The following is a 6,321-nucleotide window of genomic DNA, read 5'->3' as shown; positions in this document are numbered from 1 at the left end:
ATCCTGAATCAAAGCAACAATCATGCCAATGGAAAACTTCAAATTCACCTCGCCTCAAGAAAGCTCGTAAGGTGAAACCAAACCTCAAAACAATGCTGATTTGTTTTTTCGACGTGAGAGGAGCCGTCCATTGGGAAGTTGTTCCGCAGGGTCAGACAGTTAGCCAGGCTTTCTACTTGGATGTTTTGAAAAGATTGGGCAACAGTGTGCGGTGGAAGCGGCCAGATTTGTGGCGGTCGGGTGACTGGTTTTTCCATCATGGCAATGCCCCTGCTCACACAGCCCTGTCTCTACGACAATTTTGGACCAAGAATGGCATGACCCCTATTCCTCAACCCTCATACTCTCTCGACCTTGCCTCGTGCTACTTTCTTTCTTTCCTAGAATGAAAAAATAGGTGAATGGAAAGCGTTTCGCTGATGTTGCTGAGGTGAAGAAAAAAACGACGGAGGCACTGTCAAGCATCACAAAAGATGAATTTAAACAATGTTTAGAAAGATGGAATGAAAGATTTGACAAGCGTATCATTGCAAGTGGGGAATACTTTGAAGGAGATTGCAGGTCTGTGCTTAAAATGAGAACAAAGAAGTTCAAACAAAAATAAGTCCGGTTTCTTTTGGGTACCCCCTCGTATATATTTGGTTTGGTTTATGAGGTTTAACGTCCCAAAGCGACTAAGGGTATGAGAGACGCATATATATATCTTGGCAGCTGATTGATCAATATACAATAAAGTCGCCAGAAGATCAAAAACACAACAGGAATCAATTCACGACGTTTCGGCTGGTCCTCCAGCCGGAACGTCGTGAATTAAATCCTGTTATGTTTTTCAATTTATCGTGACTTTATCTTATATATATTTATTTATCGCTTATTAGAATAATTTAGCCGCTACATCTTCGTGCGTGACACTTTCGCCTTAGTTCTACACCTACCCATCTTTAACAATACACTGCAGACACTCAGCATAACAGCAGCCCTTTGAAACATACAACCTTGATGCAGGACGTCTTTAACATGGGCCGCGCATGGTACCATGATCGCAATAATTACAGCGTACCGTCAGTACCCGTGTTCTGTATTTTCGAATCTAAAACGAACTCCTTGAATTCAATCAAAGATTAGGTCACGCTAAGGACAAGCGCTTAGATAGGTTTGAAATCACCAACAGCTAAATTTGTTTTGTTTGCCTGTTCATTGTTTCGTTCGTTCGTTAGTTTATTTGTTCGTACGTCGTGCGTTCCTTCGTTTGTTTGTTTGTTTGTTTGTTTGTTTGTTTGTTTGTTTGTTTGTTTGTTTGTTTGTTTGTTTGTTTGTTTGTTTGTTTGTTTGTTTGTACACACTGCAGCCCCACCGGAGATGTATTATAGGTGTTGGGATATACACGATATGATCATTAAGGACTACTTTCAATACATAAAAAAATTAGGAGGCCAAAGACACAATGCTGAGGCACCAGCAAATATCAGTGGCATCCGAAAATTACTTAAATTGCAGTAAACGAATTGCACCGGTACTCTGTTTGGATGCATCAGTTTGTGCGTACCAGGAGCAATATTAAGTCTGAGATGACGCCTTGTAGATGATGGTTTAGAAAAATTTGCCTACGAGCTCAGTCACGTGAAATGTGACGCTTTAATCGACATAAATATGTCCTTGAAACATTAGGTGTAGCCATGAGCCGGAACGGGGTTAAAGTTAAGCGCGGCTAGACGACGGCAAGAAATGCGGTACCGAATATGCGGTACCGACGCCAAATAAAAAGACCTACTTTCTTCTGGATACGTTAAAATATCCTCACCTCCAATTCCTTACAGGGATTCCGCAGAGTGGGTCCGTACCAATAAGTGTCCGGATGCCTGCTTTGTAGGCTAGAAGCTTTGTATGCTGTGGTGCTATATGCATGTACGCTGCAGATAGTCAAGTATTTGGGGTCCGTGTCACATGTTACATTCATATGAAAGGCAATATTACGTTACTCTTTTTCAAAAGTTTGGTTTATTAGTTTATTAGGAAGAAAGAAAGAAAGAAAGAAAGAAAGAAAGAAAGAAAGAAAGAAAGAAAGAAAGAAAGAAAGAAAGAAAGAAAGAAAGAAAGAAAGAAAGAAAGAAAGAAAGAAAGAAAGAAAGGAAGAAAGAAAGAGCAGGAAAGAAAGAAAGATGGGGCAATATCACTGCCGAGTGCAGACAGGAGGGAGTTGAAAGAGAGAAAGAGATGTGAAGGAAAAGTTGGAAAGACTAGTGTCACAGCAACCGCATCTGCCGAAGCAATGACTGCGGCTGCTTCAGAAAGAAATACCCCCTTCTCCCACTGGAGTATGAGCCCCATTAATTTTATGCCTTTGCGTTTTGCGCAAGAAGAGCTACTTGTGCGTTGAGCGTATGCGCTTGTTTGGTTTGGTTGGTTTATTGGGGTTTAACGTCGCAAAGCAACTCAGGCTATGAGGGACGCCGTAGTGGAAGGCTCCGGAAATTTCGACCACCTGGGGTTCTTTAACGTGCACTGACATCGCACGGTACGCGGGCCTCTAGAATTTCGCCTCCAAAGAAATTCGGCCACCGCGGCCGGGATCGAACCCGCGTCCTTCGGGTTTTTCAAAAGTGGGCCACTAAATGAACATGAGTATATAAGTAAAAACGCCGCTGTAGAATAAGTACAACACGTGTGATGCCCTCAGCTTTGTGCAGTGGCAAACTGCACATTGATAGAAGGGCATTTTCCGGGCAAAATCTTAATTAACCCGACTTCTAAGAAATCTGTTTGGTGCGTAAGAATCGTGTATAATCAGGCTTTACCCGAAAACGAAGGTCGGTTACCATACGCAATACAGTCTGACGGGATTTAAAAGTCATAAATTCAGGCTTCACTTTCATCTACTGTGATACAACTTGTTTTTGCATGAAGGCTGAACGAAATTCGATAGCTTAGGTAGCAGCTCGAGTCATCTATACCACACTGTCATTTTCATTGTAGAGTAATACTGCAACAAGGAAAATTCTTTTAGTCCTTTGTTTCCTGACTGGATCGCCGCCGCGGTGGCTCAGTGGTTATGGCACTCGGCTGCTGACCCGAACACGCGGGTTCGATCCCCGCCGCGGGGTCGAATTTCGATGGAGGCGAAATTCTAGAGGCCCGCGTACTGTGCGATGTCAGCGCACGTTAAAGAACCCCAGGTGGTCGACATTTCCGGAGCCCTTCACTACGGCGTCCCTCATAGCCTGAGTCGCTTTGGGACGTTTAACCTCCATAAACCAAACCAACTTTCCTAACTGGAAGTGACCAGCTGCATAACAATCAATCTTTATTTCAATGTTCTGTTCGATATCAATATTCGATGTCTGTTTTGTCTGCTAATGAACTACTATTAAATTGCAAAAGGGTGTATCTGGTTGGCTTGAAAATTTTTTGCTCCTAATTAGGCTCTCTGGCTTACTTCTGACTTCCTATTTTTTTTCTCCCGAAGTCCTTCTACAATATTGCCGCGAATAATTGTAGTAGTTTGTTCATTCTTCAAAGCTGAAGGTACGTCGCTTTAACACTTTGCTTGAGACGCCAGAAGCGACCAGATTTATCTCGATTGATCGCATTCAGGCGGAGCGGATTCTATGTTGTTTTAGGATGTTCTAGTAACTTTGCACGCTTTATCTCGAAAGTTCGCTATCAGCTTTAAATTCAGCATGGCCGAGAGCGATGAGCATCCTGTTCGACGACCACCGAGCACGCTTGTTGATACGCCGCCGCCGAGTCATTCAGTTCTTTGCGGGCGCAAGTCAGCTCATAAAGAGGTTCGTTGTTTTCCTCGCTGTTTTCCTCCTCGCCGGACTGCAATCACCACTACGCGAAAGAATTCAATTCCCCCTGGGTTCCTTGTTGGCTTCGCTATTCTTCACCTTTCTGCTGCGTGAACAACTTTTTGTTTTAGTTCAAGCTTATCCTCAATTGTTTATCCCTTCCTGAATTTGTTTATTCGTCGAACCTGTTCCCACATATTAAATTCCTGTGATTCGTTGAGGCATTGATTGTAAAACATTATATTCGCCGGAAAGAGCTTGGTAAGAGGTCGCGTTAAGTGGTCCAGAGTACATAGCCCTCGACTACTTTGTCAGCCCACTCCACCGCCAGTACTTGCGTTCTGGGGTCAGAGCTAGCCAGCACGGTCTCCCACCGCTCGAGAGAAGGAGCTGTAACTAGATCACCCGGAGGTGGCTCTATTTTGCAGTCCCACAGGATGTGATCGTAGGTGGCTCGTTGGCCACAGTGTTTACAGTTTGGGTTATAAAGATCTGGATAAATGTGCGCGAGGAGTGATGGGGTGCGTATCGATCTCGTCTGTAGACGACGCCACGTAACCTCTTGTTCTTTAGTAAGTGTTTTGTCTGGAAGGGGGAAATTCTCCTCTCTAGTTTAAAATGATTGGTGAGATCATGATATGTGATCATGGAGTCCTTCGTGAAATTCAGGGAGCCAGACTCATCCACTGCCCGGTCGGCGAAACCTCGCGCTTTATAGTCGGCTGCCTCGTTCCCCGGATTCCCCGAATGGGCATAATAAAAGCATCAAAACATGTTTGAGTGTATAAAACCCATGATATCGATCCCCATGGGCCACTCCGGTATTGTAGCTGCGTGCCACAAGGGGATTGGAAGAAGAAGAAGAGCTCGTTCCTTAAGGCTGCCCCTCAAGGGTATCTTGCCTGTCCTTACTGCCGCATTCTCGCACGCTTGCTTTCGACCAGCGTTCATCCTCAGCAGTGTTCTGGTAAGTTCTGCGGACCTAGCAACACCGAAACCCGCCCAGCTTTTTTGTACTTCGCAGCGTATGCCTAGTCGGGCTTGTTTGCAAGTACGTGCCTTTCTCAACACCGCAACAGCATCAACAGTCCGGTGCGTTCGGTTGTTAATTAGACAGCCAAACCGTCGTCTCCGTCTGTTCGCCTGAACCTCAGAATTCAGGCCTGAAGCCAGTCTCACATGCAAGCGAAAACGCTAGCGATCCCTGCCGCCGCGGCGCAAAAACCTGTTTTGAGTCGTCGCGGCGACTCGAGCGCCCAGAGCGACGCGGTTCCATGAAGTTTGAATTTTTGTTGCGAAATAAACACTACGCGAGTCGCCGAGCCATTTCGCGGAGCTGAGGAAAGGCCCTACTGCCTCTCAATCGCCCAATTCGCTCAGTCGCTTGCATGTGAACCAGCCTTGAGGCTACCTTAAGTATTCAGTACATGATCGACAAGACTTAAGAGCAGGTGAATTTCTGCTCGTAGCGCAGTGTTGCGCCTGACGTCACAGACGCCATGACGGAGTCCAAGACATAGTTTCTGCAGTGTGGGTCGGAGCAGAAAGCGATAAGCGGATTAGAAAAACGCGGTTTTCCGTCATGCTTTTGGTGCTTCTGGTCTCGCACATGGTGGCCGCTATGACGTCAGTCCAACCCATGTATACGGCTCACAGTGCTCTTGAACCTCCATTCATATTTTTTTAGGCTTTCTAGCACCTCTCGTCGTTACCAGTATGCTGAAACACATTGGTCAAAGTGCAACACCTTCCAAAACGCGCTTTACTAAAGGCAAGGCAAACACCAGTAGTCTGTCTCGCATTTCGTTATCAAATGACGTACCTTATTTGTAGAAAGTAAGCGAGCTGGTTCGCCGGCGGCCGGAGCGGGCTCTCATCCGAGCGGTGGCGCTGCTGTCTTCAGCGCTGGCCGCCTGGCCGCTGCTTCCCGACTGCGATTGTAAACTGGCCGAAGTAAGCCAGCGCCCCCTCACTCAGTATGACCACTACCTGCTTTCTTTTCATCATCCAAGGAAGGAGGGCGAGGGCACAGGCTTACGTCACCCAGTTTACACTCGCAGAGGAACAGCGGCCAGCGCCGGGCACCGCAGCGCCACCGCCCGGCTGAGAGCCCGCTCCCGCTGCCGTCTCGTCTGCTCGGTTACTTCTTGCAAAGACGGTACATTGCCTAGAGCTCGGGACAACTCCCAGCCAGTGGCGCTAAGCCTAGCGGACTCTTACGTTCTGTACTGCAGACACTCGGTCATTGTTTTTCTTTCTTACATCACGGATGATGTCAGTGCGGTATTTTGAATGTTCAGAGCCATGCGCCACCTGGTGTCAGCTAAGGAAACTAAAAGCGCTTGTCCTCGAATTTCTGACACCGATGCGACGCTGTGAGGCACTTGGCGCTGCACAGCATACTATGTCAGGGTCCGGCGCATTTGAATATTGTTTTTTAATAGACAATGTATGACATGATTTTGAGGACGTAGAAAAAACGGAACACGTGGGTCATGTGAAGAAAATAATGTGCGTTTACATAGCGCTG

Source organism: Amblyomma mixtum, chromosome 1 (genome assembly GCF_055824585.1).
Source record: "Amblyomma mixtum isolate Tamu chromosome 1, ASM5582458v1, whole genome shotgun sequence".
Lineage (NCBI taxonomy): Eukaryota > Metazoa > Arthropoda > Arachnida > Ixodida > Ixodidae > Amblyomma > Amblyomma mixtum.
This window is presented reverse-complemented; position numbering follows the sequence as displayed.